This window comes from Microcebus murinus, chromosome 13 (genome assembly GCF_040939455.1).
Source record: "Microcebus murinus isolate Inina chromosome 13, M.murinus_Inina_mat1.0, whole genome shotgun sequence".
In the NCBI taxonomy this organism is placed as follows: Eukaryota; Metazoa; Chordata; class Mammalia; order Primates; family Cheirogaleidae; genus Microcebus; species Microcebus murinus.
The window spans coordinates 59,219,141-59,246,178 of record NC_134116.1 but is presented as its reverse complement, the minus strand read 5'-3'; the positions used below and the strand labels follow the sequence as shown (position 1 = coordinate 59,246,178).

The 27,038-nt window shown below is 40.5% G+C and overlaps 1 protein-coding gene across 5 annotated transcripts in view; it reads left to right on the top strand.

Moving 5' to 3' along the window:
* The first annotated feature begins 1,818 nt into the window (after window positions 1-1,818).
* The window catches only part of ENOX1 (ecto-NOX disulfide-thiol exchanger 1), a 511,925-nt gene continuing 486,705 nt past the window's right edge, over window positions 1,819-27,038 (top strand). For 4 of the 5 annotated variants that reach the window (XM_076009424.1, XM_076009420.1, XM_076009423.1 and 1 more), the window contains exon 1: window positions 1,819-2,346. The gene's annotated coding sequence lies outside the window, so the exon portion shown is untranslated. The remainder of the gene's footprint in view (window positions 2,347-27,038) is intronic. The other variant, XM_076009425.1, reaches the window with a different exon arrangement.

Below are 27,038 nucleotides of genomic sequence, written 5' to 3'. Positions count from 1 at the left end.
ATTTGCGACTCATACCCATTTTATACATTGGCTGTCAAGTCTCCATTTTGGGTATCAGAGTTTTTCTGCTTCCTTCAAGTTTTAGAGCTTCCTTTCAAGTAAAAAATTAAAATATCTAAGCTTTCAACATGACAAATAAAAAAAAAAGAACAAGAATTCCAATATCACAACAAATGTCTTCTAAGAAGATTGTAAATTGAGTGACAGTAGAGAAGTCATTTAAATGGACCCCCACTAGAGAATACATGGCAGCACCCAAATAAATCCATTTTAATTTTCACTTTATTTCAGTTATATTTCACAGCTGTGATATCATGAGTGGTGAGAGAAGCAGCTCATAGAAGAGCCTGAGTTCAAAGGAATTGAAATTTAGCATGGAATATAAAATTGAGGACTTTTGCTTCTAAGAAGATGATTGTAGAAATACCACAGTTGAAGGATGTGGGCTTGGTGCCACAGTAGAATTAGCAGTCTGGGGTGTTCCTGCCTGTTGTGGCAAGTGTCCATGAAGTACTGCTCTTTACAAGAGAAAGGCTTGTACCTGACAAACTACTATAAACGTGTATTTCTCTGAAAACTCTGTTCCCCACCCTTCTGCTCTAAAAGGGATAGTATACACGGAGACTTTCACGTTTTGAAAGGTTAGGTTTCCCCAGGACCAAAATAAAGCTGACTTTAGCCTTCTCACACCCAGAGAACCCCACTGAGTTTCCTACTGAGGGCTCTTAGCGAGCACCCTTTGTTAATGTTACACAATGGGTCAATGTTCTGTTTTCTTTTTTCACATTGGGGCTCTGGCCGCCAGAGGGGAAAATAGCCACACACAGGGAAATCGCATAAGTTAAAATCAAGCAAGCCTAGTGGGGTGGTAATGACTTTCCCAGCATCCAAGTCTTTGCCTTCGGGTTACGTGAAGCTAGAAAACAATGCCATTCATTCATTTACAGAGAACACACAACGTACACGGTACTGTGCTAAGTACTGGAGGGCATGCAAAAGTATACACAACACAATCACTGCCTGAGGATTCCTGCCAGGAAGCCTATTTCAAGTATTACCCAGACCTTATGACCCTTGAAGAAATGCTTGGGTGAATAAAATTGCACTCAGAATTTGAAATAAGCCTGGAAAAGTATACCGCTAAGACGATACATCTTTTAAGAGGCAGGACATGTAATTGTGATTTAAAAATTTATTTCTATGGTATTACAATGTGGCTTGGACGAGCCTGACTTGACAGAGGCACTGCTTGGATGCCTGCACAGTTAAGTTGAATCTTAACAAAGAGGAGGGCGGCACTTTTATCTGGGAAGTGGATAACTTTGACAAAAAGTGGCCTCCAAGGAGGGAAAAAAAAAAGGGGCAACACTCCACCTGGAGCGAGGACTCCCCGCAGTCCCCACCAACCGTGCACGGTGACCGCACCCCGGCCGCCAAGCGCACTCTCGGTCCCACACCCGCATCCTCTGCCCAGGCCAGGCGGTTGGCAGAGCTCGGCCCTACCCCACTGTCTGCCCCGCGCCGCAGCCCTGGCACACGCCCGCTCCAGCCCGAGTCAGCCACGTGCGCCGGCTTCTCCGCGTGGCCCCTCGGCGGGCCTTGCGCCTCCAAGGTCGCCGTGGCAACCGTGGGGTCCCTATCTCTGTCTCCCCGCGCCCAGCCTAGAAGCCTGGACAGCCGCGGCGGTGGCGGGAGCGAGCGGCCTCGGCCCCTCCCAAGAGGGGGCAGCGCGACCATCGGCTGCGGGCGCCGCCTCTGCTGCAACGGTGGCTGCGCTTTCCGCTCAGCTCAGCCGGGCTCGGATCCGGAGCCCCAGCGCGCCTCGCCGCCTTCCCCTCCTCCTCTGCGGCGGCCTCGCGCTGGCAGTTCCTCCAGGCGAGACGCGTTCGATCCTTCTTCTCCCGATTTACGGATTTCCGGGGGCGAAGAATTTTGCCTCGGTCCCTACGAACATCTCTCAGCCTTTCTCCCCCTCCCCTCGCGACTCCCCCACCCCGTGGGCGCGCGCGCGCACACGCACTCACACTCGCAGGCGCGCGTGCGCACGCCCGCGCGCCCCGAGCCGCGGAGTCTCCAGCGCCCCTCAGCAGATCCCTGCTCTCTCGGGCGCCGCTACTCACACAGGCTTCCAGCCGCCACGGGGCGTCCTCTGTCTGCAGCGGCGGCGACGGCGGCGGCGGAGGGAACGGCGGCTGCAGCCCGGCCCCGTCTCTCAGCTCCCTGCCCGGGACAGAGTCCGGGAGAAGCCGAGAAGGGGGAGGACGCCGAGGCTGAGAGGAGCCGCGCCGCGCCCGGCGCCCGGCTCCGCGCGGCCGGCTGTCTCCGTTCCTCATACCGCGGCCCCAGGTAAGCAGCCCCGGAGCCCGCAGCATCCCTGGGGCGTCCAGGCTCCGGGCCCGGGTCCTCAGGTCCCGCCCCCGCCGCGGCACCGGGACCTCGGCTTGGAGGGGAGTGGGCGAGGGGGGAGGGGAGTGGAGCTGGAGGTGAGGCTGGTAGGGAGAGGTACGTGGAGGCGTGGGGGCGTCGGTGCAGACCCCACGCCCTTCCCCGCCGCACCCCAGCTCACGCCCGGTCACTTTTAGGAGCCCGGGGGTGCCCGGTGCCCCAGACAGCTGTTCCCCGCTCTCCCCGCCGCCCGCCGCCAGCCTGTGTAGGCTCCGGGCTTCGCGCCTGCCGCGCGCCAGCCACCTTCCCCGCACCTTGGACAGCGCACCCCGCCGCCCGTCGCCCCCAATCTCGCCCAGGATCCCGTCCGGCCCGTCCTCCCCCTGCCCTCCTCTTTCCAGGTTGTCACCCTCCCGCCCTGCATCCCTTCTCCTCCCTGTCTAGGCGGACTCCGCTCTGGTGCGGGCCGGAAACTTTCCTGTCTGCCTTGTCTGCGCTGGGTACTATTGTTGTTATTTGTGAGTGTCCCCTCTCACGGGGAACTCGGACACCTTGGACAGGTCTTCCTCGGCGGGAGCGCTCCCTGCCCGGCCCAGCCTGAGGCAAAGGGGGCAGTGGGTAGCTGGACTCTGCGGCTGCCAGGGTGCAGAGCCCGCGCCTCCGCAGCTGGACATCCGCCGCCTCCCGGCCTCTCCGGACTCGACACGTGCGCGCCTCCCACGGACGCGGCACCTCCCGGACCACCCCACGTCCTCCCCCTGCACGGCCACGGCCACCCCATAGGTTGGACACCCGGGGCTCGCGGGTCCTGATTGGCTGAAGGCGCAACCACGCCCCCTTTTGGGAGGGGGGTGGTTCTGGAGTGTTGTGGTTGTCATCCCGCGGCGAGCACATGGGGGAAGTGGGGTCCACAGGTGGGGAAGCCCAGCTCCGTAGGATCCCCGCGTCCCACTGTGTATACCCGCTTAGCCACCCTCCTTCCCACAAAATACTCTCCTGCTTTTCTCCTTTTCTCTCGCTCAATCTTTCACTGCTGTAACATTAAAAAAAAAAACAAAAACAAAAAACAACTGGCCAGTAACCCTAATTTTATTAAGATTGTATTTGTTCGGTGGCAGCGATTTTTAAAAGCGGATTTGGGAGAATGAGGGAAATAAGTGTTTATGGAGAGGTTCCTGGCAAACTGGGCTGCAGATTTGAGTCTGGTGGTTTGGAGAAAGTAATGAAGGGTGCTTAAGGGATCTGGAGAGGATGGAGAAAGTGGGAAGGAAATTGATTCTTGGAGAAGGAGAGACACAGGTGAGCGAGCTTGAGAAGGAGAGGGAGAAGGAAGTGGGTCATTTGTGGGGTGAGATGTGAAAGAGAAAGCCAGATGGACGCTCTTGTGAGGTGGGTGAATTTCTCTGGGAAAGTGATAATTTTGACTGGTACTTAGTTCATTATTAACACACTTTGCTTTCGTTTTGCCAGAGTTGCCCCTTTGATAGAGACTATATATTAATAATGTATATCAATGTAATGGATATTTCTTATCCCATTTTCTTGTAATGTACAGATTTGCAAGTGGTAATGAATTTCAAAAAGTGAAAGGCCCCTTGAGAGAAATGCATTAAATAGTTAATTTAATAGCTTTTGAAATAATTGTGAAGGAAGACGGATGAGCATTGCATAAAATGCAAAGATTGTTCTGGCATTATTTAGGGCCTTTGCAGAAATATATATGTACCTGTAAATGATACTGATTTTTCTTCATTTCAAAACGTGATTGCCTCTAGCATTTTCAAGCTTTAATTCTTCCTGGCTGTTTTGATGTTGTGCCTATATATCTAAGAATATTATAATTCTTAACTTTAGAAGCTTTGTCAATGCAAAACAAAGAGCAACTGATGCAAGTTAATGTTGACAACTTTATATTGAGTACGGTGAGTGTTATTTTATTTGTAAGCTAGTGAAATATGCAAGAGTAACATAGCTTGACTGTTATCCCCCAGGGACTCATATCAAAACAAAGTGGAGAATCACATGAGGCTATTCCAGGGAGAACAATTCAATTATTTTTAAGATGAATATGTTTTAAGATTCTTGGTTGTAAAGAGCAACATTATTTGAATTATCTTTGTACACATTGGTAGCATATGATATTAAGTGAAACAACATGTTAAATATGTTGGATGATTCCAAAGTAGGTGGTAAAGGCTTTTCATTTATTATTTTTATATAAGTAGACAGAATTGCTTTTCTGACTGGACGACTTCATATTCAAAGGAACAGAATTTGATACATCTGACAGATTGGAAATTATTGCTATTAAGAAAAAAATTTTTGCTATGTTTTCATTTCTCTAGTTCATGCCTAGATTTTTCCCTTAGGGATTTAGATTTCAGCTGGGAGCTATCAAATTTAGTTGGGTTTTTAGGTACCATATGCATATATGCAAAATATACATATGTATATCAGCACACAGTTATATTTTTATATGTATTCTATATATTTCTACACATAATTTTATGGTACATTCAGTATATTTATTCATATATATGTTATTGTCATCCTTAGAATTTTTTCTCATTTCTTTTTGTCCAAAAGGTGGCCCTCTTTTAAACTGTAGAAAGCATTATCACCAGTAGAATTGGCCAATAGATCATGGAAACAGACAATAGTATTTTGTTGCCTGGCAACCACCTACTGTGAATGAAAAACAAAGCAGTGACAGCTGCTTCCACATCCTGATACTCACACTGTAGCTCAGGCATTGCAACCCTCCAAATGAGATAGAGCCACTAAGTTTTATTTGAGTCAGGTGAAGCTGTTTCTCTTTGAATGTTTTAAGAAGAATATTAAAATTTTTTATTATAATAAGAATTATGTTGTTATTGTGAGATGAAATGAAGCATCTAACTTTAATTGCCCTCTTAAGGCTAGTAGAAACTGAAAAATGTGAGATTGGGAGGCTTGTTCACATTCTTCCCTTTATAGTCATTACACATTGTAAGCACAGTTTCTGTTGCTATCAGGTGCTCTTAAGATATTACAAAATCTAGAGGTCTCTATGATATCTAAATAGATGGCAAAATTTCAACTGCTAGGAGGGAAGCAGAGATTGATGTTCTGGCCTAACCCTTTAACTTTAAGGGACACTGATGTGGAGTGAGATAATGTGACTAGACACTGGTGATAGAGCCAGTCTCAGGATTTCTTCCCTTGGGTCACACTTGAACATCCCCACTTGCATTTTTCTTTCTTTGTTCTTTATTTACATAAAATTTATAACCAAGATTTTTATCCTAGTAAGCGTACTTAGAAAATACAGTCATATTTGATAGTAAAAATTCAGCATTGTCACACTAGGTTACATCGTGGTCTTAAATGCATCGTATATGATATATTCTGCCTTCAGTCTCTGAAATTCCTATGCTCCCATCTCTTTCCTCAAACTGGAAAGCCGAGTCCCTTGCTTTGGTAGTTGTTTACTCATCTCTTATTTTATGTGTGAATTTTTAACAGGGGAGAGATTAAAGATTATGTGCATCAGTTTATATACCTGTAAGAGTGTAAACATTATAGCTGATTAATCACTCATTACAGTTTCCTGTCCTGCAATGCAGGAGACATAGTGTTGGTGTAGTGATCCAGGCTCTTTAAATTTCCTGGGATAGGCTGTGTTCCTGAATAATATTCGTTTAAGTCTTTTATCAAAACCATGTTGCCAAAGGTGTTACCTGATGCCCTTTAGTGGAGGATGAGTCATCTATCTCTGAGAGAGATGATAGTGCAGATTGTTTCTTAACTCTAAAATGATAACAAATGGATTATTGGATGGCAAACTGGGATCATATATGCATTATTAAGCATTTCTTCTAAACTTAGGAAATGTATGTGTAATACATTTTGAGGTTCCTTATGGTATTTTAAAGAATCTGCATTGCATTGTTTATTATTTATGACAAAATTAAGCATTTAATTTTAATACATACTTAAGTAGAAAAACCTGAAGTGAGCTGATTGGCAAAACAATGTAGTGACAGTATTAAGTACCATTGAAGAGCCATTTTTACCAGAAAAGATGTACTTTAGCAGATTTGTAGGGGGGAATAAATTGATTTACAGCATGTTTAACCTAGTTTTAGAGGCCTGCTATTAACTTGTTCTAGCTAGAAGGATTTTCAAACAGAATAATAATTTGGCAGATTTCAAGTGAACATCACTGATATTTTTTAAAAAAAAAACAAAACTATTTCCCACTATGTGGATATAGTTTGTCCAGAAGAAGTACTTGTTTTAGATACTCTAGGATTAATCTGAATTTCAAGGTTATTTTTAATTTTAATTTTTTGAATCATTTCTGTATCTGTACAGTGTGATGTTAAATATTCTGTAGTTCATACATTTAATTTAATCCACTGGAATCTTAAGATTTAATTAACATCCTTCTCCTATTTTCATGTACAAGATAATTTGTATGGGTATGTATAAATACATACACAGTACTTGCATTTTTTCCTTTTTGTCATTTTTCATTCTTATGATAGAATGCTAAAGGACCTGATTTGTGTTTTTTTCATACAGTAAAGAGAAGCTTTAAACAAGAAATATTTATGTTTCTATTTCCTTATGTCAGCTTCTGCTATTATAATCTGTAAACTCTTACCTACCCAAAGATGATTGCTAAAAGCAGACAAACAAATAAATATATAAGCAGCCTCCCATTTGCTACCTTCCAGGCTAGCCAAGAAAGCATATTTTCTTATTCTTAGACACACATTTACTTCTACATACAGGTAGAGTTTAAGGTCCTGTAGACTCTTATTTTGAGGGGGTACAAAAATAGTATTTGATTGGGAGACTTGTGTTTGATAGTTTTTAAAGTAAAAATGATATATTCAGATTTTTAGAAATACATTAGCATAGGAGAATGAAGTTGAATTATTCCTTTTGGAAAAATTTCACATTTATGCTGAAAATACGCCCCATGGCACTGAGAACAGTGCCCAGTACCTACAATAGAGCCTGGCATATACTATATACTAAGTATGTATTTTGTGGAATTAATGTACCTTCCTTTTTTTTTGGTGTAACGTTGCCAATATTTCAGTCTTTATCTGTGAATAGTAAGATGTTTAGAGAATGGAGAAGAAATTACTGTAGTTCTCTAATTGTTTCTGGCACTGTATTTTTTAAAAAGCCAAAGTAGCTAACTTAGCCAGTGATATTTTGGAATATACTTCTTGTCAGTGTAGAAAGTTATACCAGGGCTATTGATTTTTCACAAATACAGCCATCCTAAGTATAGAATAGCTCTTTAATAACCCACAGCAGCATAACAAAGGTTATAGCAGCAAGTCCAAAGGAATACTTTATTTAGTGGGCCCTGGAGGGTGAAGTTTTCTAGCCCCAATATAATTATCCAGACTGGAACATAGCCAAGGTGCTGTGGTTAATATCCCAGACAGTGGAGAAAAGCCACGCATGAGGTCTTTAATGACTATAAGTGGACAGAGCTGCTGCTTTGGTCTCCTTTGCGAGAGAGCACCTTGAGCATCTAGAAAGTCTCCAAAACCATTGTGCACCTAAGGGTTAGAGCCCAAAGTCACCAACTAGATCCCAAGTGCAAAATTCCTAGTCTTTTGGAAGAAGTCATAATCTCAGTTGTTCCATGCCATTGAAATAAGGCTTTCTTCTTTATCCTGTTGAATCTTTGTGGAGAGTGGTAGCGTCTCTGTAGACAAGATTGGCAGAATCACAAGATAGGTACAGTCTGAGGTACTTCCAGTTCCTCTTACAGCGCCCTTTACCTTTCTACCACTGCCTGTGTGTTTATCTCCTTTGAAGGGTTTTAGTCACAGTTGTGTGTCAGCAAATATTTGTTAAGTTGTAAGCTGATAAAAAGGTTAAAGTCCTTTTCTGTAGGGATTTCTGAGTGTCTTGCATATATTAGGTGCTCAATATATATATTTTAATTATATATTATATATATAATTATATATTATATATGTAATTATATATATTATATATAATATATATTTTAATTAAACATAATATATATGTTTAATTCTAATAGTAGAATGGTGTCTATTAATACTATTTTCATATATGAAGAAGGTGGTTTTGCCCAGAGAACCTTCCAATACTACTTAAACAATCCTATACTATATATTTTCTTTTGGGATTATTTAACAAACATTTTTTGAGCATTGACTATATGAATGGTGCTGTATTTGGCTCTGGGGATCATAAAGATTCTTAAGGCACAGTTCCTGCATATGAAAGAGAACATGCTGTTTGCAGGGACGTGCACAATTTCAGTGTGAGTTGACAAGTGACTGTGCATGGGGGTTGCTTGGTCTGAAGAGCAGGGCAGGAGATAGACCATGGAAGACCTGTAGAGTCCAGCAAATATTTTGGACATCATAATATTGGTCAGCTTTTTTTCACATCTGCTTGTGCACAGGAATCCTATGAGGTGTTTATCACAATACTGATTTCCAGATCTCACCCAAGATCCACTGAATGGTAATCTTCAGGGACACGGCAAGGTGGAACAGACATGGTCAGTGTCATATTCCTATGCCTTGACACTTCCTGTTCCAGGACACAATTCTGTAAGGACCTTCTATTCTCCACCTGAGGGCTTTCTCTCCTGCATGTGGGGTAAATTAGTGGTATACCACAGTTAATGCCTCAGGAATAGACTTCAGCCAGTGACAGAAGAGAATGAGGTAATACCCTAGCATCCTCTACCCTTGGGTGAGATAACTCTGATACATATTCTACACTGTATCCCAGAGCTCCCCTGTGGAAATGAGCCTTGGTTACTCACAGTAGCAGTCTGCTAGGCCAGCGGTCCCCAACCTTTTTGGCACCAGGGACCGGTTTCATGTAAGACAGTTTTTCTACAGACTGGGGTTAGGGGATGGTTTCAGGATGACTCAAGTGCATTACATTTATCTTGCAGTCAAACCTCTCTGCTAATGATACTCTGTATTTGCAGTTGCCCCCTAGCACTAGCATCACCGCCTCAGCTCCACCTCAGATCATCAGGCATTAGATTCTCATAAGGAGTACACAACCTAGATCTCTTGCACAGGTAGTTTACAGTAGGGTTCAGGCTCCTATGAGAATCTAATGTTGCTGCTGATCTGACAGGAGGTGGAGCTTGTGCGGTGAGGCCAGCAATGGAAAGCATCTATAAATGCAGATGAAGCTTCCCTCCTTCTCTGGTAACTCACCTCCTGCTGTGTGCCCCGTTCCTAATCACCACGGACCAGTACCAGTCTGTGGCCTGGGGGTTGAGGACCATAGCACTAGACAACCTGTATGTTAAAAATGGCTGTCCCCCTTTTCCATTTCTCTACCCGAACTTCCTAGGATCCCCTCCCAAATAAATAACTTATGCTTAAATTCAGTCTCAAGGTCTGCTTCTGGGGAAATTCAACATAAGATATGGAAGATTCTGCCGTTTTAAAAATTGTAATGAGGTAAATTTGGGAGACCCAGCCTCAGGTGATAAAGAGCTACTGAAGGATTATAAGATGAGGGCAGTGCTACTTTAGATTTGCAGTTGATAAAGGTTACTCTGCCAGATGTCTGGGAAATGGATTGATAGAGGGTGAGTTAGCTAGGAGACCAGCTAGGAAGTGGCACTGCCCAGGCAAGCAATCATGAGTACCTAAGCTAAAGTAGTGGGGAAAGAGAGGCAGGAAAGGATTTGAGATGGATTGCTGCCTAGAACAGTCAGCACGACATGGAGGCCTGCACTATTTGGTCATTTAGCTCACTGCCATTCCTCAGATGAGCTTTCAGTCCTCCACCCTGCTAGTTGCCCTGTCCTGACAGTTAGACAAGGCACCCCTGGAAGTGTTGGGAGTCCTCTGTCTGGCCTGTAATCTTGGTCAGGCTTTCTAGCACTAAGTAGCACAATTCTGGATATAAATAAAAGAAGAAGGAAAGATAAATTGAAAAATATGAATAATTCACTATCAGATCATTAAAGGAAGACAGTTGCATTTTACAGGAGGGATTTGTGGAGTTGTAGAGAAGGGGAGTGGGAGAGAGATCTGTGGCGAATGTCCATTTTTTTGATGAATAGTGATTTTCCCCCCCTTGCTCTTGAGCAAGAGGTGATTTTCATCTACCATCAGTTTCTGGAAGACCTAGCATGTACTCTTTATACACTTATATCTATTGTTTTCCCTGTTGCTCTGATAGCCTATATTTTAGCGAAGTGAATGAGTGGTAGGTGGGGATGGGGCTGTTTCTTTTTTTTTTTTTTCTCTTGTTCTGTCATGATGCCAGGCTTTTGTCTGCAATTTTTCCCACCAGTTCTTAGGCCACCAACTCCCAAAGGAGATCAAGGGGTGTAGAGAGTGAGAGAAAGAAGGCATAAATATTTAAAGAGAGCTGTTTTGAAGTAAATGCTTAGTTATGAAATGAGCAGGTAAAAGCTTGTTAGGTGGTATGAGATAAGGCAGGCTTCTAATTGTCCCATGTATGAATGCTAATATTCTTATTCTCTCTGTAGTTGGAAATGTGAAGGCTGAATAATCCAACAAGAGCATCCTGACACTGTCATCTTTTTATAAAAGTAGCATTGAGTCAATGATGAAGAGAAGACCAAATTATGAAAAGTTGTGGGATGGGTCAGCAAAGAGCTTACTGGGCTTTGCTTAACAGGGAGAACAAAGTCATGACAGTAGAAATAGCACATGAGTGTAAGAGAGGCCTGGGACACTAGTGGTGAAACAATTCAAAGGAAGAGGTCTTGGTAATTTAGGATGTTATGCATGTATTTACTGTGTTTTTAATTAAAGTTTTTATTTTGAGATAATTATAGAGTCACATGCAGATATCAGAAATAATACAGAGAGGTCCTGTATACCTTTTTACCCAGTTCCCACAGAATCAACATTTTACAAAACTGTAACGTACAGTTTTATAACCAGGATATTGTCAATACATTGATACAATGCACTAACCCCATTCATATTTCCTGAGTTTTACTTGTACTATGTGTGTATTTACTTTTGAAATATGTATGATATCTTTTCTTTTTGAAAGTTAGGGTCTTTTTTATTCTAGATTTTTAAAAAAAATTTTCACCTATTTGGACTAGTCCTGACTTAATTGTAACTGAAGAAGGGGTAATACAGAATAAATTCCTGGGCCCCTTTTTCAACTTGGATTCAGCACAGCAGCATCAGGGCCACTTGAATATGGCAGGAAGGTCAGTAAGCTATTCCACAAGGTAGAGCTTCTACTCTATTTATTCCTTTGTGACCACTGAATGGCAATAAGCATACCTTTTAAAAGTATGTCTATTGCAAAAGTTCACTGTAACTCCTCTTTTCACCAGCATTTCCATCCTTTCCTTTTGTATAGGACCCATTTTTGCTCATTGTCAAATATTTTTGGCAATTTGGCAATCCCTCCAATGTCCCTGTTGTTGGGTCCTTCAGCCCCTCATTTGCTCACCATCCCTATCTTATTTCTGGCAGCAGTTCTTACTGACCTCATCTCTATGTGTAATATCCTTAACATATTAACATACTGGTCTCATGACCTGCTCCTGAATGTGTTTTGGCTTACAGGTCATGCCTCTGCTCTATAAGGGTTTGGTTTTGCTGGCACTTTACTTTCCTGCATGAGGATGCTTTTTATAATATTATCAGTCTCCTTTACCTTATCTTCTGTGGAAGTTTATGTGATTCTACAACGAAAACAATGGTAAGAATGTTAATAAGAATGCATTGGGAAGAGGAGAATGGAGTCAAGTAGCATCTTCAAATATAGAGCAAATTATGAAGATGTGTCAAGGAAACAAAGCTGGGGGCCCCTGTGGCAGTCACACACACACACTGCCTTAAGGAAAGGGGCACAAAAGGGCAGCTTGGAATCCTTAGGGATGATGATGGGGCAACGTAGTGATTGCTCAGGCCCCTCCCCTTGTTGGATAGCGGTCTTGTTGGTTGCCAGCATGTTGGCCCCATAGCTGCTTCATCCTTTCTCCAGGGATTCCCAGCCAAGCACAGAGAGCTGGGTGCTGGAGCCTGTATTAAGAAAAAGCTTTAGAGCCATCTCCAACTTAATGTTCAAAAGGGCACAGCTACTCCGCCCCCACCCCCACCCCCAGTTGTCGGTGCTCCATCCTCAGCTGCTAGGAGCAGCAAGTGCCTTTAGGCATTGTAGCACACATGAGGATACTCTTAAAATTAACAGCTGTGCAAATCACCACCAGGTCTAAGACCTGGGGCCTGGGAAAATCCAAAGCCCTGGCAAAAGAAGAATTTAACTATTGAAAAATAGCCTATGGCATGGGTTGTAAATGTGTTCAGGTCCTGATGTTCTTCTGCCCTTGTGGTGGCAGTAGGGCTGTGGAATGCTTTGAGGGCTGGTGCACACAGTTGTGAACAGATGGATCTTTTCTGCAACCTGCCTGTAAGGCCGTTGCTTGCCTCTGCTCTCCATAATGATCAGAAGTGGTGAGTGCTGGGGCAGAGAATTGTGGATTAGGCGGCTCTGAGTGAGCTGACAATGGAAAAGAAATAAGCTTATTTTAAATGGACATAAGCTTTGAAGGCAAGTAATTAAGACACACTTCAGCCTCATGAACAAATTAGTGTTCTAGTTAATACAAGTGCAAGATAGGAAAAAATAAATCACTTGCACACCTATAACCACTGAACAGTTTGCTTAGTAACAAAACACCAATTATGCCTGCTCTTATGTGAGTTTCTCCTCTATTTTCCTCTTTCTTTATATCTCTCAGAACTGACTGAGTTCAGGGCTCTTATTTTCTGGTAGTACTGTATATGCTTTTCTTCAAGAAAGTCATGCCTGTGAGAGTAGTAAGCAGTTTCTATGACATCCTTCCCAGTTCCAGTCTTTTACCCACTTCAATTGTGTCTTCAGAAATGTACATTATGTTTCCTTCCTTATTACTCAGTAATGTGCTGCGGCATGAGGAGAGAGTTTTTAAGTGGAATTTTCTTGCATTAGGGTCTTGATTCTGTCAATTAACACAAAGCAGGTGCTATATGAGTTGGAGAAGCTGTTTTCTGTACATTGGTTGATGCATTCTATATGGTATTGAGTTGACCATAAGTAGTGTCTGATTTTTCTCATCTAGTTATTAAAGGGATAATTTTGATATGCATATTTAAGTCTCATATAATATTGTGACCTAACCCTATAATCATTTTGTAGTAGAGATTTAATGTGTTTGGAGAAAAGCATGCTAGATATTCCTTGTGCCAAATTAATAGATATTTACTGTGCTAAGTTCACAACAGGTGCTGGGAATTCAGTGGTGAACAAAATAATCACTATTCTCGTCCTCCTGGGAGTCTACAGTTTACTGGAAAGGACATCAAACAAATAAACATGAAAGTAATTATGTAACTGGAACTCATGATAAGTACTTGGAAAAGACTGTGTTTCCCTGAAAGGGCATAATGAGGGTGAAGGAGTGTGGGGGGGCTTGGATGAGAGAGTGATTGATAAATTAATACCTGAAGGATGATTCCAGCTATCCAGGTGGGAAGTCCCAGGTGTGAAGCCCAGATATGAGAAAGTGCTTGGCATTTTGGAAACTGAAAGACGGCCAGTGTGGCTGCACAGTAGAGAGTGAGGGTGGACAGGGGTGAGGACAGAGGCTGCTGAGATGGAGGCTAGGGCCTGCTTATACAGACCTACCAGGCCATGCTGTGGACTTTGGATCTTATCCTAAGTGCAGTGGGGAACCACTGGAGGGGTTTAGTTTTTGTTTTCCTTTTGCCTTTTTAAAAAATTGAGGTGAAATTCATATAACATAAAATGAACATTTTAAACTGAACAATTCAATGGCATTTAGTGTATTCATGATGTTGTGCAACTACCATCTGTATCTATTGTAAAACATTTTCATCATCCCAAAAGGAAACCCTATACTCATCAAGTAGTCACTGAAGGGTTTTAAGGGAAGTGACATGGTCTGATTTGTAGTATGTAAGATCTTTCTGGTAAGTTTCTAGAGAAGATTAGAGAGGGCAAGACTGGAAGCAAGAGAACCAATCTGGAAATTACTGCCAAGTCCTGGGATAGATGGTAGCAGCTTCCTGGACAGGAGATGAGAATAGTGACCACAGATATGAAGAAGAGTAGAATGATTCAAGATAAAATTTATGTAATCAGGCTTGATTATCTGTGACTAAACCACCTTGTAATTATTTTTATCACTGTTTCATAAAGGATGACCCATACCTTATTCAGATGTACATAAGATGCCTCTTAAAAATATAGCTGCTGGAACCAATCTGAAACTACTAATGCAGAAGACTGGAGATGGTCCCCAAAGGATTATTATTGGACCTGAGGTTTCAGAACCACACAATATTGTCCTCTTTCCCATTCTGATCCCTTTAAGATCAAAGGCTGCCAACAGTCTATGTATGTGGTAATGAGTTAGACTAGACACAGAATAAACAAATGGATAACCTAGGGCATGCTTGTAATCTTGAGTAGGAAGGATGCTTTTGTGGGATGCATTTTAAACTTGATCCCAAAGCCAAGTATGTAATATGGACTATTTGATAGTGGGTGTTTATTTTGATTATTTTTTCTTTCTTAGAGTACTGTGACTTTTCTAGAATTAAAAGGTGCCTGACTGTGAATAATGGTATTTTCATGAAATACAGTGTAAGTATAATGTAGTAATTTATTGTAAAAGCAACAAATAACAGCTGGAAACTAACTTGTAAAACAAACCATCCCAGTATCTTTGCAATTACCTTATATCTTTAAGATTCCTATTACTTTAAAGAGATGTTCACACCAATGAACTGATTGCAGAAGGCAGAGTTTTTGAGATCTTCTCTCGAAAGATTCTACAGGCTCTAATAAAAATCACCAATAAACTAATTGAGATTTTTATCTTTAACTTCTGTTTTCTGTCTGCCTTTGGTAGGTGTTTCTAACCCAGTGCAACCTCTTAGACCTATCACTTCCGGCTCTAATCTACATCACTCCGATGTCTCTAACCCAATGGTGTTTGAAATCTTTCAAACAATCTCCTCTAACTTCCAAATTTACGTAATGTATTTAATTAAATTATACCATTAGAACTGAAAGGGGTCACAGAGAACATCTAGTCTTCTAGGTTGCTTGAAACTGTTGCCTTTGGAGAGCTTGTAGTACTAAGTAAGGCTCTGATGCTGAGGATATGGGGTAGGTCCTTAGGGATTTATTCCATGAAGAAGGGTGTGTACATCCAGCAGCAGTCAAGGAGAAACCATGATAGCACCCAAAATCAGCCACCCCTTTGCAATTCAAGTGGCCTCAGTGGTCCCTGCTCTTTCTGGATGCAGCTGGGTCATTGCTTGTGCCTCTGCCCTCCTGCCACAAGGATTCTCACTTTTCAAGATACAGTGTGTTCAGAATCTATAAAAAGATGTTTCATTTTGATTAATGTTATTTCCACTCTTCTAGAAAGACACTTAGATACCTCTGGCTTTTCTCTTTTTCAGCATGTATAAATTCAGATCTGAAAGTGATTTCATTGGTTCATGGAATTTTATATTGAAATAATATTTTCTGTGCCTGGCTAGTTTCTTTGATTTTTTTTTTCTCTTGGAACAGTTAAGTTTGGAGAGGGATATGAAACAAATCTGTCCATTTATTTTAGACTAAAGACAGAATCAGTAAATAGCCAGATTTTTTAAAACTTATTTTCCCCCTATAAAAATACATGTTGTGTAAGAGCAAACACTATAGAAGAATACAAAAAGGAAAGTGAAATTCCTCAGAAATCCTACCAGAAATAACTATTGTTGACATTTTAGTAAAATTCTTCCAGGCATATCTCTGAGTCTATGTATGTATTTACATGTACATATTATATACAGATAAAATTCTAAATAAATGGGATATTTGCTCTTTGTGTTATGTAGTCTGCTATTTTTTCCAATAACATGTAGTGAGCCTCTTTCCATGTCAATAAATACATATATTTTTAATGACTGAATACATTTATTGGATGCCTTTATTGTAAGTAATATAATTCCTAGGGCAAACTACTATAAATAATAAGAATATATTGGAAAATCCAGTGGGTAGGGACTTTAGGCGTGTTGTAATCAGGATTGAGGATTTATTTCTTTATAATTTTCTATTTCCTGCTCTTTTTCATGCTCCTTATGGCAGCAGAATTATTGCAGCTCTAGGGGCACCTTCACTATCCAGAGGAAGAGAGCTTCTCTTCTTTAGTCCTGGGCTTCCTTCTACATGGACCATCTCAGGTCATGTGACCAGGAGCTACCATTTTCTGAATGTCTCAGATTTGAGTAGAAGTTTAGAGTTCTGTTAGAAAAGAGGGGATACACCATGCTGACTAGGCAGCTAATGGTGTCTGTTAGAGTTTACTGTAGGTTTAATGATAGACATTTGTTTCTAATTTTTCATTTTAAAACTCATTGCTGTTCTAAGTATACTTGTATGTTTACCATTTTGTGCAGTTACCTCATTTGGGTAAATTCTTATTAGAGGAATCAAAAAGTGTGCCCATTTTGCATTTTACATAGCCATCTGAGCTATGAAACCAGACTTTTTTTTTTGGTCAGTTATGCATTGATACACCTCAAGTACTTATTGTGAGCCTTTTTCTTTAGCATCTGAATCTTTAAGTGGAGGCTTCAGAATTAAAGCAGAATTTCAGGTGTCACAATTTCTCTGAGCAAGACAAATTGGAAGTGACATCATTTGAGGTTAATTAAAGCTCCCATAGTTTTAAAGTATTTCACCAGGAAGGCAAAGAGAAAAGGATGGAGAGGAATGTATTCTACCAGCTGCAAGCCTAATGCTTGGTGGATGATGGCCTAGGGGTAAGCTGTTCGGGAGCTCTGGAGTGCCCACCTTTGTCTTACTGACACATGCTTGCTCTCCAGTCAGTCTGTTACTGTGTACTCCCCATTCCAATATAGGATGTAAAAACCAGACAGGCGTAATTGGGAGTGCTAGGAGCTGATGGCCATTTATGCATTTACTCTGTGCTCTCAATTGTAGTTTTTCTGAAATTCTTGCAGTTGAATTTAGTGGAAAAAATTAACTGAGAAATTAGTGGTTTCTGGGATGGCAGCGCCTAGTGTGCCTTTGTCCTCCTTTTGAGGAAGTGAATGGGAGGCTCATCGAGCTGATGCACTTGCAGGGATTCCATGGCAGGGGGCTGCTGTTTGCCTGCACTGTCTTTATGAGTGCGAATGAGAAGGGCATTTGAATGGAAGCCCAGCAGAAGATTGCAGAGTCATGGTTAATGTCTTTTGAGTATTTTCAGGCATGGTTCCATATGCCATCCTATTTAATCCTCATGGCAGCCTTTCGTATATCCATAATAAGAGGAAACCAAAACACAGATTAAGTAACTTGTCCACTGTCATAGCTGGTAAGTGGAAGAAGCAAGAATTTTGAACCCTTTCTTCTACCACATTGTGCTCCATGATGCTCCTTCTCTCCCCAAATAGAAATTATTAACAGCAACTTGCTTTATTTTAACTGATGATACAAAAGGAGAAATACAATGTTGAGTATTGAAATTGAGCTATGGCAATTGAAAAGATTCACCTGGGAATTGTAAATGCTGATAATGACTGAAATGGTAATTGGCCCAGGTTGGTGAGGTATGTGACCTAGACAGGAAACAGGTGGGATCAATGATGATAAAGGGAATAGGCTTACCTGTGGTGGATGACTGTGCCAGTTGGGAGTATCCATAAGCATGAGACACATGGAAAGAGACCAAGTGGTAAAAAAACGATATAGTGATATGGTATATTACTATACCATATGGTATATATGAGTATGTTTTAAAGCTATAAATATGCTAAATAAATATTAATAATTATTATTGTAAAATTAGAAATGTTTATCATGGAGGCATATGTCTATGACCAAATGTGATTGCAAAGTAGAGCACTGGTGGAGTTTTGGAGATATCTGAACTCATCTGCTGTGTTTATTTGGGTTTGGAATGCTAGAAAGATATGGATCAATTAAGTCTAACCTAATAAAAACAGAAAAGAAAGGAAAATTTATAAATAAAAACATAACTTTATCACAGTGAAGGTATATGTATATGAAAAAAGAGAATGGTAGGGTGTGGAGAAAAATAATGGCTTAGGCTCACTGGAATGGAGTTATAAAATACAGAACCAGTTCCACTGACATTTAGAATATGGTTCCATATTCTAAATGTCAGTGGAACTGGTTTTAACAGTTCTTTGTGGTCATCGGCCAAAAGAAGGGCCCCTGCTCTCTTAGTCTCTTCTCTTCCCCCTCTCTAATTGTTGAATGCCAGGTGGAGCTGGGGGGCATTGACAGATTGAGTGGTCCTAGTGAGTCTCGTATTGCATCTGGCAGCAAGTGTATTGCTCTCCTCAGGCTCCTGCCGGCTGCTATGCACTGCCTGTGTTTGTGGTGTCTGACAGTGGACAACTGATTAAGAGCCATGGGGGAGAGTAGAGGGCTTTGGCAAGTGCCCAGCTGTAGATGACAAACCCTGCTCTTGGTAAGTGCTTTGGTGGGATCTGAGTGCATTCTTTCCCACTGATGCTGTAATGAACTCATTACAGAGTATCTGCTACAGTATCTCCTTAGCTACCTTTATTGGGAATTGGCTCCATTGCCCAGTTGCACTGATCATTAGGAACTTTCTTTTAATGCACAGTCTAAACTTTTCTCTGGCTTGAGGCAATTGCTGCCTTGCCCTATTTGGCAGTTGCTGGGAGTAGCTGTGAGCAGTGGTGATATTATTGGCTGAGGAGTAAAGCAGAAGCTGAATAAAGTTTGGCTCTCTGCATACTTCAGGGTGCAGGTTCTGAACCCAAGGTTAAAGACAACACAGTGACTGAAAATGTCACTGAGCCGTGCATCCGAGAATGGCCTTCTATGTCCAGTGGGGGCATCCGTGTCTCAGTGTTGAAGATGCCACTACAAACTTTTAGTGCTCCAAATTTGTGCTCCTGTCTCTTTAGTCTCAAAATCTTAGCGTGAAATATTTAGTACCCTAGGAAAGCTAAATTAATGGTGAGTCAGAGTAATTAAGGCAAAGTAAATAATCTCCAAGGTTCTTATTCCCCGTGAAACTAATTTCATATCTTATCCTTCATGTGTTAAAAATAGTTCTCTGCTAATTCAAGATGCCCGTGCTCTGTGTTGGTGAAGTGCACTTCACTTCTATTGAAAGGATACAGATTAGAGAGTTATTTTCAATTGGGTAATTTTTTTTTAAAGAGAGACATTCATTTTGGCACCACGAGAGCGTGAATCTCTTTGGGTGAGCTGAGAGTTGGATACAGCTGCAGCCGGGCAGATGATGGGCCAACTAGCATATGATAACTTGCAGCTGGGATATCCTTTTCATCCTTTTAGTGAGAACTCTCAGTTCACATCCTTCTCTTCCATGATGAGGCTGGTTTAACTCTTGCATGATTTGGACTGGCCTTAACTTGACCTTGTCTGTGTCTACAAGTTTAGAACTTAAGTCTGTTTAGCTCTTCTGAGCAATGGGAACATCTGGAACTTGAATGTAATTTTAACTGTCACCTTAAAATAATCATGAAATATAAACTCACAACCCTCCCATTAATTATGTGTTTTTAGACTTCAGTACCCCAAAGCTTATCTTTCTGTAATTGAGCTATAGTGGTGCCTGAGAGGATTGTGTTGCTTTGACTTGAATTCATGGCTAGGATACTGTGCATCCTCAGGCTAATGAAACTGCTTCAGGACATTGTTACAGCAGTAGTCCTGATCAAATGAGAGAATTCTTTCTTTTTCTCCGACAAGAGAATATTTTGGTTAGAAAGAATAGATGTATTTGAAGGAAATGTTTAACATACAATCCTCAGTTACCTACAGCTGAAATGAGATCATTATCACTGCTGTTGTGTACCTTCAAAATCCCAGAGTTATCTTTTTCTCTTCAAAGAGATGCCTCAGTTCTTTAGTGCATCCCGGACCTGTCCTTTCAGAGAAATGCAGACTTGCTTTTAAAATGTTTTAAGGTGGCAACATGGGAGTGGAATATGCAGTGACCTGTGTACATCAGATTAGAATCTGCATATAGCTACAGGTCCAAGCAGAAAAATGTGGCTAATTAATTGAAGGAAAAGCACATGTGAAATGACTTTAATGATTCTGTTAATTTTAGATATTTAGTTTTGGTGTCATAAGAACACCTTTTGGACAGTGAATTGTCCCTTTTTGCTAAATTTTTTATTTCTCTTTCTGAGAAAAATGGGTAATGAAATTGAATTTAGTGTAGGCATATGATATGTATGGGGAATAATCACTTCTTTACTATCTGTGAAGATATACTCTATTTGTACATGAATTTTAAACATGGCTATCTTTATCAGAATCATTACATGTTTATACAACACCTAACAATGTGAAAAGCATCTCACGTTTTGATTACCATGACTTCTGAATGAACTGGGTAATGATGATTATCCATTTTAAAGGTGATGAAATTTGGTGAAATCAATTTGTCATCCATTCTTTCATTGATTTATCCTTTATTTCACAAATATTTACTTGGTGCTTCTTAATGTTATTGGCAGCTCTGAATGTACAAAGCTGACATGGTTCCTGCCCTCAAGGAGCACATAGGCTACAAGAGGAAAAGGATAGTGATAGGTAACTCACAGTGTGTGATCAACATCATGAAGCAGATAGTTGCAGAGTGTTAGAGGAATGCACAGCATGGTGAGAGATTAATTCTGACAAGGGAGTTGGGGTGCCATTCAGAGGAGAATTAAGCTAGGCTCCAACGGGCTTTCCAGGTAGAAAAGGTCATTCAAAGGTGAGATACAGAGGAACAAAAGAACATAGAATATAGGGAAGAGTAGTACTAAATGGCTGGGGCATTGAGAACATGTATGAAGTACAAAGAGATGAGGCTTAGAAAGGTCACATAGCTTGTAAATGATAGAATTGGGAAGACACAGAGTTTTCTGCTTCCCACTTTGACGGTTTTCTCCTAGACTAGGTTCTTTGCTTATTTAGTTTGTTCTCACTAAATACATCATTAGCACCGGTGCCTCTGTACAATCCATGTTGAAGAAGATGACAACTAAGGATTTCACTTAGCAAAGTTATCCCATTTAGCTAGAGGCATAGCTAGTATTTTGGTCAATATACAACTCTGTACGTGTCCCTATGGATTAGTTAAGGTGCAGTGAGTGGGGCTGAGGCTTAGATGTTCTCAGTTAAGTGTCCTGGTAGGTGAAGCATATGTTATTTGCAAGTATTCTCCCTGCATGACCTTAGCCTTACTTTAGCAGTCTCACAGGTTATGCATATTTGGCACTTGGAAATATAAAAACTTTAGTAATTATTTTTGAAGGAAATGGTATTTTTAAAGCTGTTTCTTCTGATTGAAAATGACTTTTTGCTCACTGAGGTAAGTGCTAGAAAGAATGGAAAGCAACTTGGAGGGGGATAAAGTGGAGGTAAGGCATATTAGTTGTTAGCTGATATTATTGCTTGAAAGCTGGCGGTTTTGTTAGATTTTGTACACTGTATGTGGTGTGAAGAACAAACCTTTCCATTTTTTTTTCCTGAGAGCCATGATGTTATCTCAGTAATTGAAAATAATCTTCTAAAGTTGCTCTTTAACTAGATTTACACAGTCCCCTTTCAAATCAGCTGTTATCTGCCCTTACATTTCACAGTAAATGTTGCTGTCTGCACAGCCCCTGCTAACAAGAAGATCAAGTGTAACTCTTTTCATGATTTGAAATAAAGTGTTTCTATTGTAATTATCCTGGCTCCTGGTTGTGCAGTTATAAGTGGGCTCATTTCTCAGCTGTGTTTATGAGGATGTTTCATTGTGGGATATAAGGCCCTCTGTTCAAGCAGGGTTTGCTCTCACAAACATCTTATGGATTTCTCTGATTCTCGCAAGCATTTTAATTTTTTGTTTGAAAACGAAGACATTTCAGGGTTATGGCTGGGATTAGGATGAGGTGGGTCTTGGGAATTTTTTCTTCAGCTATACTAGGTGACACCTAAGAGGCACTATATCCCATTTATATCGTCACTGACCTCATTTTGGCAAAATTAGAATAAATGCTATGCCTATTAAGCTGTAGCAGGAAGATTTTAAACAGGTGTTTTATGATGGTGGTAAGAGTGGTAAACATTGAAATGTGTTACCAGGTAATATTGTGAAAAGCTGTGGAATCTCCTTAGGAATTCTTTAGGAACAGGCTACATTTTCGTATGTTTAGGATATAGGTTCTCTGGGTCTTATGTATCTGTGATAATACTTGTAACTGTCTTTCTAGATAGTGTTTATGTTTTATTTTTAAGTTATTACATCATTCCACTAGTATTAGTGACCTAAACACTTGTTTACTGAAAATGTTGCCAGCCTATAATAAAGTTTTCTTTAAATCAAAATTGCTAATTGCTTACTTCCTCAAGGAAGAATGCCAATCACCTGCCATTTTTAAGTCCTGTTTAAGTTGCAGTAGTGGACCAATCTGAGACTACATAGGAGGTGCTCAGCTGGTATTTGTTACTGGTGTTTTGGGAAGTGAATAAGGCTTGAGGGTTGAATTAAGGAGGGGGTTGGGAGACACTGAGGTAACTAGTTGGTTTTCAGACTTCTTTTGAATGGAGTACTCATAGCTCCACTTTATGATGAGAGTTGGGTGGTTTAGATTAGGACCTGCTATAGACTGAATGTTTGTGTCCATCCAAAATTTATGTGTTGAAATTTTAATCCACAAAGTGATGGTATTAAGAGGTGGGGCCTTTGGGAAGTGATTAGGTCATGAGGGCAGAGGCCTCATGAATGGGATTGGTGCCCTTATTAAAGAGACCCCAGAGAGCTCTCTTGCCCCTTCCACCAGGATAGGATGCAATGAGATTATAGTCATCTGTGAACTAGGAAATAGACCCTCACCAGACACCAGATCTTCTGGCACCTTGATCTTAGGTGAAAATTTAAATTGCAGATCTGTGAAAAATAAATTTCTGTTATAAGCCACTCAGTCTATGGTGTTCTGTTATAGTGGCCCAAACAGACTAAGACAAGGCCTAACTCTTTCATTTAACAATTGTGTAAGTCTCTTAATCATTTTAAGCCTAATTTCCCTTGGATGAAAAAATAAGAGGGCTGGACAAAATGGCCTCTAAGATTTTCAACTTCTCTGAAATGATGGATTCGATTAAACATGAAGAAGATTCAATGCACCATATGCCAATAATGAGTGAATTTGAGCCTTATTTAAACTATTAATACATAGTTTGCCATTTTAGGCTGTTATATTGATCAACTCCATTAGTAGGGATAATTGAGAATGGACCAAATTGCTTAGTCACCTTTCTAATTACATTAACAAAAATATAAATATTTCATGTAATACTTCACAGGCTTCATATGAGACTTTATTAAAATATATTCTGACTTTAGGGAGAATAAGCATTGTTTTGCAATGTAAATAGTAAGGAGTGAACATCTTCCCTAATTAGTTGGCTACCAACAGTGCCTTTTGAGTACTCTAGAATTCCAAGTGAGAGTTTACCCCAGATTATTAACTTCTATCTGGTGAAAATGGATACCCCTGGCTTACGTTTGTTGGAGTCAAGAGATTCAGGCTATACTTCTACGTTTCTGACTAGTTCAAATATTGGGACAGTCTCAGGGAATTAAATTCAAATTTCCCCCCCTCCCCCATGATTGACTGCATAGGTGAGGAAGTTGCTAAGAAAGAAACTCAAATCTGATTATTAAAGTGAAGCTTAATTAAACCACCCCCAATTATCTGAGAAAACTGAGACTTGCCTGTCCTGTAGAATAAATGATAACTCCCAACTTGTACACCTTTTCCTCTTTATTTGCAACTGTAGGCTGTTGACAGCACAAGGAGCAATGGGAACATTGGAGGGGGAGGTATTCGTGGAGGAAATGGAAATGGCTAACATCTGTAGCTTACATTCATCCTAGAGCTCTGGACCGACTTGGTAATGAAGTTTAAATTGCCCCTGAGCTGCTTTAATTTATGAGTTTCCCACTTAATCGAGATGTTGCCAGATGAATTCAGACTTTTGCCAACACTGTGCTATCCCTGAAGACATATCTCAGCAGTCCTATCCATCTCAGATACACCCATGCACATTAAACATTATCCTGCTACTTGTGCCAATAAGTCTGGCTTTATTGGACATATGGTGTAGAAAACGTAAAAAAGGAGGATGTGCATTAATTAGATTTGTAGGGGGAGGCAGCATGACCCTAGAATGGGGTAGAGAGAGACACATGCTTTTATTTTTGTTTCTCTTCCTGTTCTGCGGCTATTTGGAGCATTGTTTTCAATTCCTTTCCTGTAAAAGTTTGTAATGTTTTACTATTTGAGGCTGGAAAGTTACACAGATTTTGCTTAAAGCAGCAAGAATGTTGTAAGGACTTTAAGTTGTTACATGCCAAGAATCATGAGTAGCTTCAGCAGACACAAATGAGGGAGAAGAGGAGGATCCAGGTACCTCTCATTGAATAGCACATAGAGGTGGGTCATAACAAAATGAAATTTATTTGAAAACAATCCAGTAATATGCACAGAAATAAGACATCCAAAGATAGTGGGCAGGGAGTTGATAATTGTAACATGCTAATGCAAAGTCATTTTTGTAAAAGTAATTTCTGTGTAGGTAATTTTATACACTGCCATGGAATGGTATGGTTTTCTTGCTGTACAAAAAGTGCTTTGAGAGTTACTGCATTTATCTGAAGTAATTTCAAGGTGTTTGGCAAGGTGATGAGTCCATGTGGTGATATAAAAAGATGAGGGTATTTTTCTTGTAAGTTTTAAGTAATTTCTGTAAGTTTTCATATGAAATAAAGGTGGTTTCCTTCAGACTCTAAACATCTATTAAGTTTTTTTACTAATCGTAGTTCTGGGGATTTTCTTTTATGCCTCAACTTTTCAGTATCTGTGAAGAAAATTAGATATCTTGTGGGCATTTCTGCTCTGGAAGCATTGTTTCCCGGAAGGAAAATGAGGACAGGGAGTCAGGAAGACCCTTAGGCCTCTTTCTGTGACTTTGGACAATTCAGCTAGAATCTTGTTGGTCTTAGCTTCCTTCCCAAAGTATTAATAAATACATTTTCTTTTTTTTATATCTTACAAATTTGGGGAAATAAGATAATAGTTGGTACAAACATTTGAGATCTTTTTAGGGAAACAGTCTGTATAATCATAATTGGCATAATGTTTACTGCCAGGCAGGTGGTATTTGTTTAGTTGCTTTGTTTTTCCACTTTAATGCTCTGGAATATTTGAGACGTTGGAAGTAAAGTCAGGAAAGCCCAATGTTCCTTGGCCTACTGAAGATATTTTCTATAAATCCTTTGCAAATTTGAACTTTGTTTTAGGCAAAGGGTCTTTTTACTTTAAATTTATATATGTTGCCTGTTGTTTGGGTTCCCTTGGAAATTTTCATTTTTGTTCTAGCTTATAAAATACAAGGAGGAGAACAATTTAGTGGAAGAGAATAGGTTAGAAGGGAGGAAATGATGGCAGAAGCAGGCGGTGTGGACAGGTGCCAGTGGAGTCAGCCCTAAAGAAAGCAGAATGTATCACTGAGCTAGGGATGTTTAGTGCAGGGGCAAATGTGCTCATGTGCACCCTGGGTTCCAGAGAGTGAGGGAGGCACAGACAGATGGCGGGTACAGCATGCAGCCAGAGTTCTGTTCCTTTACATCCCTCAGGAGAGTTCAGAGTCTTCTTGGTATGAACACATGGTGCTGACAGTCATAACAATCACCAGGTGCCACTGAAAATAGTGTAAATTATAGTCATTTGCCTGTTTTAGTGATTCAGGGTAGTGTATAATGTCACATTTTAGATAGATTTGGATTTTAGAAATTTTAAATAAACTTTTAGCATAAAGTGTTACATTCTAGCTTTCTAGAAAGTGCACTTAGACCAGGATACTTTTTCATGATAGCAGATAAATGAAGTGTTTATTTTCGTTATCTAAATGGAAAAAAAAAATGAGCTGCGTTGTCATGGTGTATACCTGTAGGGAAGAGAGTGTCTTAAGTGTTGATAATCTTTCAGATGAGTAGGTGCTGCTTCATCCTGGGAGGTATACCCATAGCTTCTCTATAGTCCCCACCATTATGAATTTTGTGATAATTAAGAAATTATTTGAATATCTTATAGAATATAAATTTTATGAAGGCAAAGATTATGTCACTCTTGCTTATAGTTGTAGCTCCAGGATCTAACATGGTACCTAATACATAATTATGTGTTGGATGAATGGAGGGATGGATGGATGTGTCTCAGTATGGTGTAACTTGATTATACCATATGCTGGCTGGATGAAGATATCATCCAAGAAGTAAATACTGTATCTTTATGTGTTACCCATATCTATACACTGAAGAGACATCATTCTTTATCATTCCAAGGTGATTAAAAGTCATGTCTATGGGAACCATTAACCTTTATTTTTAAAATGCCTATGAAATGATTCCAATGTGTAGCTTGGAATGTCAGCCTCTTATTTAGAGTTTAACAGGTATTGATATATTTTACTCTCTGAGATGGCTTCTCCATCACTGGAAAAATTTTAAAGAAGCCATTTCTTTATTAGACATTGTGGAGAATTTTTCA